The sequence below is a fragment of the Giraffa tippelskirchi genome, chromosome 6, assembly GCF_054371585.1.
Source record: "Giraffa tippelskirchi isolate mGirTip1 chromosome 6, T2T-mGirTip1v1.2.pri, whole genome shotgun sequence".
Lineage (NCBI taxonomy): Eukaryota > Metazoa > Chordata > Mammalia > Artiodactyla > Giraffidae > Giraffa > Giraffa tippelskirchi.
In genome coordinates, this window is record NC_137280.1 from 101,460,149 (window position 1) to 101,472,830 (window position 12,682).

Here is a 12,682-nt window from a genome sequence, read left to right on the forward strand (position 1 = left end):
GAATTTCTGTGTTCACCTTGACTCCATATTTCACAGTATTAGTCTTCCCTGCAACCCCAGTTTTCTGATGTATCTAAGTCATTGGTTTTCTGTTTGTTCAGTATTCTTCTTCTTTGAGAACAGAAATACCCCCTTCCAAGCTCTTTGTATGTCAGAGCTGAAATGCATTGCCTCTATGTATTTTTAAAAGCCAAATCAATTACTTGGAAGTGAAGTAATCTGACTGTAACTTGGTCAGATTATGAGGATTGTCTTCTATTTTCCCTGGGCACAATGGACTTGTGTAAATGATGGGGTAAACCTGAGGCCTTGAGTCCCTCAGTCAGGAGGACCTGATGGAGTTATTGGTTTTTTAAGCTGGGTGCTTAAGAAAAACTGATAAAGATGAAAATATGGGATGATGCTTTAGGGATGAGAGCCCTCACGGGTGGATCCAAGGAGATACTTCACCAAAGGTCTGATGAGATCTGAATAAAATTAGCACGTTTATGAAGTCATGATTGTTATCCTCCAGAGACTATGATCTCTCAAGAAATACATTTTGTTGCCCTTGAAGAAATGAACAAGTGACCAACACTCTTCATGTTCTATGGACTTTCCTAAAGAAAACTAACACCTTGTAAAACAGAGTAAATAGGCCTCCTCATCTCCTGAGTAGCCCTCCTTAATGTCCTGTCTTCTCCTGCTTCTCCTTGACCCTCACAATAAGAAAAAGGGAAGAAGAGAAATCCTAGGCACCCTTAGAGGATCTCCCTGTGAACTTTCTGGTTTGGAAACTTACCACCTGGAAAGACACATAAAAAGGAGCTAGACTCGGTTGGGAACATGTTCTGTATCTTGCCCCATGCCTTAGACCAGCAGCCAAACTGTGCTGTCTGTGCCTCCCCACCCCCACAGTTCCTCCTACAAATTCTTAGTTTATAGATACAGAGAGGGTAGGTTTTTTAAACTCACACCTTCTCATAGAAGGAAAGACTAGGGGAAGTATCAGAAAGAAACACCCTCCCAGGACTCATGTGAGGCATCTGCAAAACCAGAACCAGATGGGTGAGTTTAGTTATTCTTACTGCAAAAACAGCAAATAATACCATACTGGATCTGGTAAACCTCAGCTATTGTTGATTATACTGAGGGGAGGAATGAGAAGGGAGGAAAACCACTGCAAAGCTTCAGATCATCACTGAAAAATTAGGACACCCAGGTACATAGTGCAATATGTTTTATGCAATTAAAACACACAGAATAACACATTTTCTTGAGTCTAAAATGTAACAACCAATTTTAAAACAGCCTTTATTGGGGGAGAGAAACCCTGAGACCCCTACCACATTAATCATACATTTCTATTGGAAAAGAATAAAAAATCTACATTTTTAATGGCATTACAAATGTTTAAATGTTTAGATTTGACCATCTTATGTTTGTGGAAACACAATGTTTTATAGTCTCTACTAAGTTACATCATTCTGAAATAAAATAAAACATAACAGTGAGGGCCTCAGCTTCCTTTGATGTAAATGGATCAGATTAATGAAATTGAAAAGTATGTACAAATGAAATTTTGACTTATCCACTGTCCCATTAAGAATTCATTAAAAAGTTCTCTGAAAATAAGTTACAACATTGCACATAAAAGAGTATAGATGTTTCTAGAGATGAGCTTATGAACACTAACAGGTATTATTAGGGCAGTAAGTATAAGCAATACCACAAAAACACAATTAATAACATCATCTGGTAAGTTAGTCTCAGGAACAATGCACTCTGGACATGCTTGAAAAATTAGTCCTTAGACAAAGACATATGAAATTTTTATGGTTCATGAAGAAAAGAGGAAGGACGTTTGTAGATTGTCCATGTTCGCTAAGTTGATTTATTGCTTCATAAAGCATTTGACACATATACAACAGGAGAATGAATTCTTCAGTGTTTAGATCAGTTTTTAGAATACCATCAAATAAATTGGCAAAATATAGAGACATCTGTATTGATGATGAAAAGGCAATGGCAGGAAGGAATGCGGGACTAGTGGAAAAGTTGTTGCCGTTGGATGTTCACAGACACTGTGTTTCATCAGCAAGCACTGATTTGTTGAGAAAGTGTAACATCATTGAAAACAGTTGTAAATAAAGATAAACTGTCAATCTGCTCAGATATAATATCTACATAACAGAATTTTTCAGAGTGTAGTGTAATGATGACATGGGCAGTAAAATCAGACTCCACAACAAAGTCCTTACAAAGCTTCCTCCTTTGCAGTCCTCTCCGGTACACAGTGAAATGGCCCCTTTCTTTAAAGTACATACTGAGTTTGCAGGGGTGCTGTTTGTCCATAGTAGGGTGGTGGGTGGCTAGATTCTTAGTGCAGCTCAGAAGAAAAGCCACACAGTAAAGAGACACATTTTCTTGGACTTACACAGTTCCAGCAGGGCTACCCCTCTCCTGTCTGTCTGTTTCTGGCTGGAGTTATGGTGGCTGAGTACCATAGGCCTCCATGACTGCCCAACTCACCTATCTCCACATGATGAAACAGGAAACTTAAGAAGGAAAAATCAAAAGAAAGGAGGTGATTTGCTTCTGGAAAGGGCAAATCACCATTTGCTTCCCCCTGGCTTCCTATGTCAGAAGCAGGCGCTAGCTTGAATCAAGCTTTCAATCTATTTATTCATTCATGCATTTGTTTATTTCAGTCAAAAAAATGGGTCCCTGTTCTGTGCCATGCACTATTTTAGGTGCAGATGGTTTTCCCTATCAGTTCAGTTCAGTTCAGTCACTCAGTCGTGTCCCACTCTTTGCGACCCCATGAATCGCAGCACACCAGGCCTCCCTGTCCATCACCAACTACCGGAGCTTACCCAGACCCATGTCCATTGAGTCGGTGATGCCATCCAACCATCCCATCCTCTGTCATCCTCTTCTCCTCCTGCCCCCAATCCTTCTCAGCATTAGGGTCTTTTCCAATGAGTCAACTCTTCGCATGAGGTGGCCAAAGTATTGGAGTTTCAGCTTCAACATCAGTCCTTCCAATGAACACCCAGGACTGATCTCCTTTAGGATGGATTGATTGGATCTCCTTGCAGTCCAAGGGACTCTCAAGAGTCTTCTCCAACACCACAGTTCAAAAGCATCAATTCTGTGGTGCTCAGCTTTCTTCACTGTCCAACTCTCACATCCATACATGACTACTGGAAAAACCATAGCCTTGACTAGATGGACTTTTGTTGGCAAAGTAATGTCTCTGTTTTTAAATATGCTACCTAGGTTGGTCATAATCTTCCTTCCAAGGAGTAAGCGTCTTTTAATTTCACGGCTGCAATCACCATCAGCAGTGATTTTGGAGTCCAAAAAAACAAAGTCTGACACTGTTTCCACTGTTTCCCCATCTATTTCCCATGAAGTGATGGGACCAGATGCCATGATCTTAGTTTTCTGAACGTTGAGCTTTAAGCCAACTTTTTCACTCTCCTCTTTCACTTTCATCAAGAGGCTCTTTAGTTCTTCTTCATTTTCTGCCATAAGGTTGGTGTCATCTGCATATCTGAGGTTATTGATATTTCTCCCAGCAATCTTGATTCCAGCTTGTGTTTCTTCCAGCCTAGCATTTCTCATGATGTACTCTGCATATAAGTTAAATAAGCAGGGTGACAATATACAGCCTTGACGGACTCCTTTTCCTATTTGGAACCAGTCTGTTGTTCCATGTCCAGTTCTAACTGTTGCTTCCTGACCTGCATACAGGTTTCTCAAGAGACAGGTCAGATGGTCTGGTATTCCCATCTCTTTCAGAATTTTCCACAGTTTATTGTGATCCACACAGTCAAAGGCTTTGACATAGTCGATAAAGCAGAAATAGATGTTTTTCTGGAACTCTCTTGCTTTTTTGATGATCCAGTGGATATTGACAATTTGATCTCTGGTTCCTCTGCCTTTTCTAAAACCAGCTTGAACATCTGGAAGTTCACGGTTCACATATTGCTAAAGCCTGGCTTGGAGAATTTTGAGCATTACTTTACCAGCGTGTGAGAAGAGTGCAATTGTGTGGTAGTTTGAGCATTCTTTGGCATTGCCTTTCTTTGGGATTGGAATGAAAACTGACCTTTTCCAGTCCTGTGGCCACTGCTGAGTTTTACCTATAGCAAAGTACTTTAACAAAGAATGCCTGATCTTAGCTGTCTTTAGATATTGGTTGGTTAATTAATGATTTTTAAGAAATCTCCATATCCACCAGAGAACTATTGGAATACAAATCTTCAAGACTAAATTCAGCGACTCGGGTTCTATTCCTGCCACTTACTTGCCAAGTATTTCTAACCAGTTTCTTAGCCGTTCCCAGCCTCCATTTACTCTTCAAAAAAGGAGAAAGTGAAAGTGAAGTCGCTCAGTTGTTTCCGACTCTTTGTGATCCATGGACTGTAGCCTACCAGGGTCCTCTGTCCATGGGGTTTTCCAGGCAAGAATACTGGAGTGGGTTACCATTTGAGAGCACTGGACCAAATCAGGGATGACAATACGTGTGCCATTTCTGTTTGAATAGCAATGGCTAACCACAGTGCTGTATTGAAAAAGATTCTATAGTCAAGTTCAAACTCTTTGGGGAAGGAGATTATGAGAGGAGAAGGGTCAGTACTCATACTATGTATTTGCCCCTGCTGGACTAGATGATTTCTAATTCTCCCATTCGAAGCAAAATCATCGCAGACATTAAAGTTTTCTTCTGTGTTTGACCACTGGTCCATTGATTCATCTCTAAATAGGCTTATTACCTAAAGAGCCATTTTGGATGTATTGATCTGGAAAATACAGAAATACCAGTCAAGGATTCCAAATGAGTGCTATCTTAGTCACTGTATATTTCCTTCAGGGAGGTCAATACCCCTGTTAATATCTGTGGAGTATAATTATATCATTTCTCCAAAGGTGAACATGCCCACATGATAACTATTTTATTTATCATGTTAGAAATGGATATCAGTTTTCTCAATCAACTGTTTCCCTCAATCACTCTTTAAAAATACAGTTTACATTTCTGTATGCTGAAATATGGAAGCTGATATCTGCAAAAGAGTTGTGTGTAGGTTTTAAATAAAATTAATTCCCAAAATAAATAAACATCTCATATACTTCAATATCAAAAAACAAAACAACCCAAAAAACATGGACAGAAAATCTAAAGAGATATTTCTCCAAAGAAAACATACAGGTGGCCAACAGGTACATGAACAGATGCTCAGCATTGCTAATTATTAAAGAAATGTAAATCAAAGCCACAATGAGATATCACCTCACACCAGTCAGAATGGTCATCCTCAAAAGGTCTACAAATAATAAATTATGGAGAAGCTGTGGAGAAAAGCACACAAATATATATATGTGTGCTCAGTCACTTCAGTTGTGTCTGACACTTTGTGACTCTATGGACTGTGGCCCACCGGGATCCTCAGGCCATGGGATTCTCCAGGCAAGAATACTGGAGTAGGTTGCCATGCCCTCCTCCAGGGAATTTTCCTGATCCAGGGATCAAACCTGAGTCTCCTACATCTCCTGCATTGCAGGAAGATTCTTTACCACTGAGCCACCAGGGAAGCGTATAGACACACATACATACATATGGCTGAGTAATATTCCATTGTTCCATTGTGTATATATATGAATGTATATATACATATACAGGTTTGTATGTATATATATATATATATACATACACACACACACACATATATATAAAACACATCTTCTTTATCCATTCATCTGTCCATGGACATTTAGGTTGTTTCCATGACTTAGCTATTGTAAATAGTGCTGCTGTGAACATTGCGGGTGCGTGTATCTTTTTGAGTTAAGAGTTTTTTTATGGATATATGCCCAGGAATAGGATTGCTGGATCATATAGTAGCTGTATTTTTAGTTTTTTAAGGGACCTTCACACTGTTCCCCATAATGGCTATACCAATTTACATTCCCACCAACAGTGTAGGAGGGTTCCCTTTTCTCCACAGACTCTCCAGAATTTATTGTTTGTAGACCTTTAGATGATGGCCATTCTGACTGGTGTGAGATGATATCTCATACACACACACACACACATACACACACACACACACACATACACACACACACATATATACACACACACACACACACACATAAAGCCTGTATGTATATGTATACATTCATATATACACAATGGAATATTACTCAGCCATATATATATGTATGTATACATACATATATAATGGAATATTACTCAACCATAAAAAGAATGGAATAATTCCATGTGCCATGACATGGTTGGACCTAGAGATCATCAAATTCAGTGAATATGACAAATATCACATGATGTAACTTATATATGGAATCTTAAAAAAGATACAAATGAACTTATTTAGACAACAGAAACAGACTCACAGATATAGAAAAGAAACAAGGGAAAGGGGGTGGGGGGAAATTAGGAGTTTTGAGATTAACAGATACACATTACTATATATAAAATAAATAAAGGACAAGGACCTACTGTACAGCACAGGCAACTATACTCAATATCTTGTAATAACCATTAATGGAAAAGAATCTGAAAAAGAATAGATATATATAGGTATAACTGGATCACTAAAAAAAATACAAACCATACTTTTATACGTTGAAATACAGGGAGTGATATCTGCAGAAGAATTGTATATAGGTTTTAAACACACTTACTCTTTTTTATTTACTGTAAAATACTAAGCCTAAAGTAACTACTTCTTAATTTTGGCCTTTTTATCTTTTCTGTTAGTAAAACATATGTACAATATGTGAAATATTTTACCCAAGGCTGTAAAGGGGAAGGGTGTAACTAACATTTCCTTTTCAGTCTGAAAATTTACAGGAATGTACTAGCACATCTGTATGGAATTAGCAGAGCTGATTCTATACATTCATGTGACCCACCAGTTCCAGTTTATGTGCTTCTGAGATCAGCCTTTTTTCACTATAATAAAAATATGACTTGTCTACATTATGGGTAACATAATTAAACTAGGGTAATACAAACTTGTTTAAATATAAACTCCAAACCATCAAGTTGCTTCATATGTTTGCATTCACTTGTAAAATATGATCTCCTGAGATATCTTTCATTGGGCTAAACACCAAAACAAGCACATGGATATCAAAAAATAAAAGGACATCATTATGGGATTTCAAAGTTGACAAATTGAGTGTTCCTATGTAATAATGTGATTTCATCTTGGAATCTTCTTTTGTGATTTAATTTATAGACTCTATGTGATCCAAGATTACATTTCACAAAAGTGTAAATATATTTAAGACAGATTACACTTGCTTCATTAATCATGATATAAGACATTCAATCCTAAACTGAAGGTCTTTTTTATGTGACTCCATTGGGAAGTCACTCATGGTGTTGATATATTTGACTCCTAAGAGCTTGTTTACTTCAATTTTTTACTTTTTTAAAAATAGAGTTCCAACTTATTTGTCTGCGTAAGCCATTGAGAAGACATACAACTTAGAAAACAGTAACAGAATATAGTACATAATATCAGACATCTTAATAAAGAATGCTTTTTTAAAAAAAATTTTTAATACCAAGCCCTTGGTCCAAAATAACAGATGATCTCTCTTTCATCAGTTAAAAAATGATTATATAAACACACACATGAGAAGCATGCTACAAGCAAGTACAAACTAATTACAGTTCTATGGAAGAGTTTTATGTCTAAGTCTTTAGCATAGTGAGAAAATATGCACTAGAGGAATTAGTAAAGATAGTGTGGAGTGGATACATTTTAAAAATACAGTTTGCTAAAAAAAAAGTTATAGTCTATGTAAAGTAACACATGCAGAAATTTGGAGACAATAACATGACTGTAAAGATCCACTTCAGTGATCAATATGATCATATTGATGATATCAATATAATGATAAAAATAACTATGATTGGGCAATAATATGTGGGACAAGAAACAAATTTCACTCGTTTCACAGAAGTAGAAAATCCAGGACTTTCCTGGTGGCTCGGTGGTAAAGAATCCATCTGCTAATTCAGGAGACATGGGTTCAATCCCTGGTCCAGGAAGATCCCACATGCCCCAGAGCAACTAAGCCCATGCAGCATAGGTATTGAGCCTATGTTCTAGAGCCTGGGAATCTCAGCTACTGAGGCCACATGCTCCAGCTACTGAAGCCTACATGCCCTAGCACTGGTGCCCCACAAGAGAAGCCCAGGCACCACCACTAGAGAGTCATCCCTGCTCTCCACAACTAGAGAAAGTCTGCACCACAACGAAGACTCAGAACAGCCAAAAATAAATAAAATTACATATATATAAAAGAAAATCCAGGCCAACGGTATTACCAAGCATGAGATATGGTAGTTGATATCTTGGGATACATTCTAAATCAGGATTTTATTTCAGAAGCTGTAAATAGGGGGGATAGTGTGTCTGAGGTGGGAGTGAGGAAGATGACTTGTTTAGTTTGCTGCTAAGTCGCTTCAGTCGTGTCCGACTCTGTGCGACCCTATAGAGGGCAGCCCACCAGGCTCCGCCGTCCCTGGGATTCTCCAGGCAAGAATACTGGAGTGGGTTGCCATTTCCTTCTCCAGTGCATGAAAGGGAAAAGTGAAAGTGAAGTCGCTCAGTCGTGTCCGACTCTTAGCGACCCCATGGACTGTGGCCTACCAGGCTCCTCTGTCCATGGGATTTTCCAGGCAAGAGTACTGGAGTGGGGTGCCATTGCCTTCTCCGTTGTTCAGTTTAGTTCTATATAAAAATGTGTCTATATAAAGAGGGACTTACTGTGACATGAGAGTTGCTAAGAAGGCTAAGTAGCATCTAGTTTGAGGGGAAAGTGAGTTTGAAACAAGGTCATAAAAATGGAGTGTTAAGAAATTGGAAACTCTGCAAAGCAAAATTCAGGCTGGAGAGAGAAAAAATAGAGAACCACTAAGATGGTGACCCTAGGAGAGCCAATAATGGTCTGTTTTTATGTCAATTCCAAGATCATCGTAAAAAACCATTACATTAAAGAAGGTAAAAATGTTTCAGTACCACTTTTTTGAATGAAAAAAATAAATCTAGTATAACATTAAAGGTAGCCAAGTCTATGTTATTCTTTTGAAACACTAAGAGAATTAAACTTTAAAAATTCTGCAGTAAAACTTTTCAAATATCAACTTAATGATAAAGTCACTGAAAAAGTATTGATACAAATGTAAGAAAAATTATAGAAAAGTAATTTTACTTGATTTATTTATTGAGAAAGAAATTTAAAGCAGACTTTGAGAAGTATCTTAAGAATGAACATCCTTTAACACACTAGCTTAAATTTCTCTTCATATGAGCAGGGAGCCATTCTATATTTGAACAGGAAAATCTTATTTATAAAGGGTTTCCTCATCCAAGAATCTTAAATGTGCTATTTCAATTGGCTTGAAAAATCCACTCCATGAATTGCCTAATATAGTTTAAAGATGGGAAATTTGAAACTGTAAGACTCCACTTTCATAAGAAACTTTCATTATTCCAGAGAGATGAAGGGGAGGGAGACAGAAGTAAAAGAAATAGGAGTATGTAAAAGAAATTCAGATAAATCCATAAGAAATTCAAAAATTTTTTAAATTAAACATATAAGTCTCTTAGCAAGTCTATCACTTGCATCTATTTTAAGTTTTCCTAAGGAAATACTCGTAATTAAATTAACTGAGAAATTCCTTTGGTTGATAGGGGAGGAAAAAGCAAAAACTTGATTATTCTTTCTTTTAAAGTAGATAGTAGAGTTTTTATTGACTATATTTAAAAAGTTTCAGAAAAAATTAAATCAATTTCCTGCAAATTATGCCAACAAAATAGCCAAAAGCTATGTTGGAAAAGGCAAACAAAAGTAAAAATAACATGAAAGTAAATGTAATATTTTAAAGTTCTTTTTAAAATAAAAGGTTTGATTTCTTCAATAAATTAAATGACTAGGAAAATATGCATTTTCAAGATGAATATTTTGGTAATACAAAAATTAAAACTGTAACATATGCCAGTATTATAGAATATTAATGTATCCCTAAGAATCTTATCCTTGTTTCTACACCAGGAAGAGTCTCAAATAGATACGTCATACGTTCTCTTTTAAAGTTTTAAAAATAAGAATTCAATGGGTAAATACTTAAAGAGTGATAACAATGACTAGATGTGATGTGATGACTTAAATTCTGGTTGGAAGGTTATTCCATATTAGAATAGAAAGTGACTCTTCCTATTTAGTTCAGTTTAGTTCAGTCGCTCAGTCATGTCTGACTCTTTGCGACGCCATGAACTGCAGCACGTGAGGCCTCCTTGTCCATCACCAACTCCCGGAGTCCACCCAAACTGATGTCCATTGAGTCAGTGATGCCATCCAACCATCTCATCCTCTATCGTCCCCTTCTCCTCCTGCCCTCAATCTTTCCCACCATCAGGTTCTTTTCAAGTGAGTCAGCTCTTCGCGTCAGGTGTTCAAAGTATTGGAGTTTCAGCTTCAACATCAGTCCTTCCAATGAACACCCAGGACCGATCTCCTTTAAGATGGACTGGTTGCATCTCCTTGCAGTCCAAGGGACTCTCAAGAGTCTTCTCCAACACCACAGTTGAAAAGCATCAATTTTTTGGCACTCAGCTTTCTTTATAGTCTCTCAGTTAGTTCAGTTCGGTTCAGTTGCTCAGTCGTGTCCAACTCTTCCTATAAGATTTATCAAATAGATAATATTTAAAATATTATCTATTTTAATTCATTGATTGCAGCTTATTTAAAAATAATAAAAAAATAAGAATACATCTTTAATATAATAAAGAGTATCAGCCAATTTTAATATTTTTGTGATAGTGAAAAAGTAGAAGTGATCTTATTAAATTTAATTTTGCATCAGTATAATTAAATACATGGCAAAACTTTGATAGTTGATATATATCATTCTCATGATTAGTACCATCTTAATAATATGTAAGAAAAAAATTTTAATTTATTTTTTAGAAATAAAAGCCCAGTATGATTTTTTGGCAATATCAATAGAAATCAAGTGTAAATTTTATTCCACAATGCCAGAATTTCTAATAAATAAGATTTATAAAATTACTTATATATAATTTAGAATTACTTCATTTAATAAATGTAAATTGATAATATTCACACATATCAAAAAGAAAGTATTTTTAGAAGTTGGCTTTACAATAACAGCAAAATAAAAACTACTGTAGTTCCCACTTATTCACAGGGGATACATTCCAAGACACCCTATGGATTCCTGAAACCACAGATTGTATCAAATCCTATATATACTACTGCTTTTTCCTATACATGCACACCAATGATAAAAGTTTAGGCACAGTTAGTGATTAAAAACAATAAAATCAAACTATTATAACAATACAGTGTAATAAAGCTTATTTGGTCTCTGTCAAAATATTTTACTGTACTGTAACTCACCCTTCTCCTGTTGATATAAGATGGTAAAATGCCTACATGATGGAATGAAGTGAGGTGAATTACATAAGCATTGTGACAGCATTAGGCTCTTATCTTCTGTTGTTGAAGAAGAAGGATTATCTGCTTCTGGCAGTTTCTTTTTCCTTCTTCAGAATTGCATGAATAGAAAACTCCTTGCCAGACATATGGCAACCTCAGCCAATGATTTTTCTTTTCTTATTAAGTCGAGAACTTTCACCTTTTCACTTCAAGGAAGCACTTTACAATTTCCCCTTGGCATAGTTGAATTGCTGGCATCACTACTGTTGCACTTTGGAGCTATTATTAGGTGAAATAAGCATTACTTGAACACAAGCGTAGCACTACTGCAACAGTAGATCTGATGACCAAATGGACAGTAAGTGACTAATGAGTAGGATACGCTGGAGGAAGGGATGGCCCACATCAGGGGTGGAACAGAGCAAGATGGCACAAGATTCATCATGCTGCTTAGAACAGCATGCAATTTAAAACTTACAAGTTGCTTATTTCTGGAATTTTTCATTTACTATTTTGGACTGACGTTGACTTCAGGTAACTGAAACTGAAACCACAGATAAGGAGGGCCACTGTACCTGGCAAAAATCTTGCTAGGAACTACATGTGAAGGATAGTGTAAACTTTTATGAGCAATAAACAATAACAACCTGAGTAAAGATATATCCCTCATTCTTGAATGAGAAGAATAAATTTTATAAAGATAATCATTCCTCAAATTATTAACTGGATTCATACAGTTTCTATAGAAGTCAACAGAGTTCTCAATACAGTTCATCTAGAATTATAATTAGACAGAGCAAGTGCAAATGGATGTTTACCCTGTGGAGTCACCCAGCAGTCATTTCCTCTTTATTGTTTTCTTGTGTTCACTCCTTCCACAAATGGCCTAAGTGCCTCAAGGTAAACTTACCTCACACAGGCCAGTGATGGCCTAAGACTGGCTTAAACCTATCAGCTACTCCCAATTGCTTATCAGTGTATCTAGAAAAGCTCTATGATTTAGTGTAGAAGGATGCATATTTTACTGAAAGCTTCAGAGAAACCAAAACAAACAAACAAAAAACCCTTCCTCCTAATTAGAAGTTATTGAGACACATCTAACTTCCTGTTCGGCAGAGGCCATACCCTAGAATACTGCCTGACACCAACTTGACTTTCCAAAGGTTAACTTGCTAGTTAGAACCCCTCT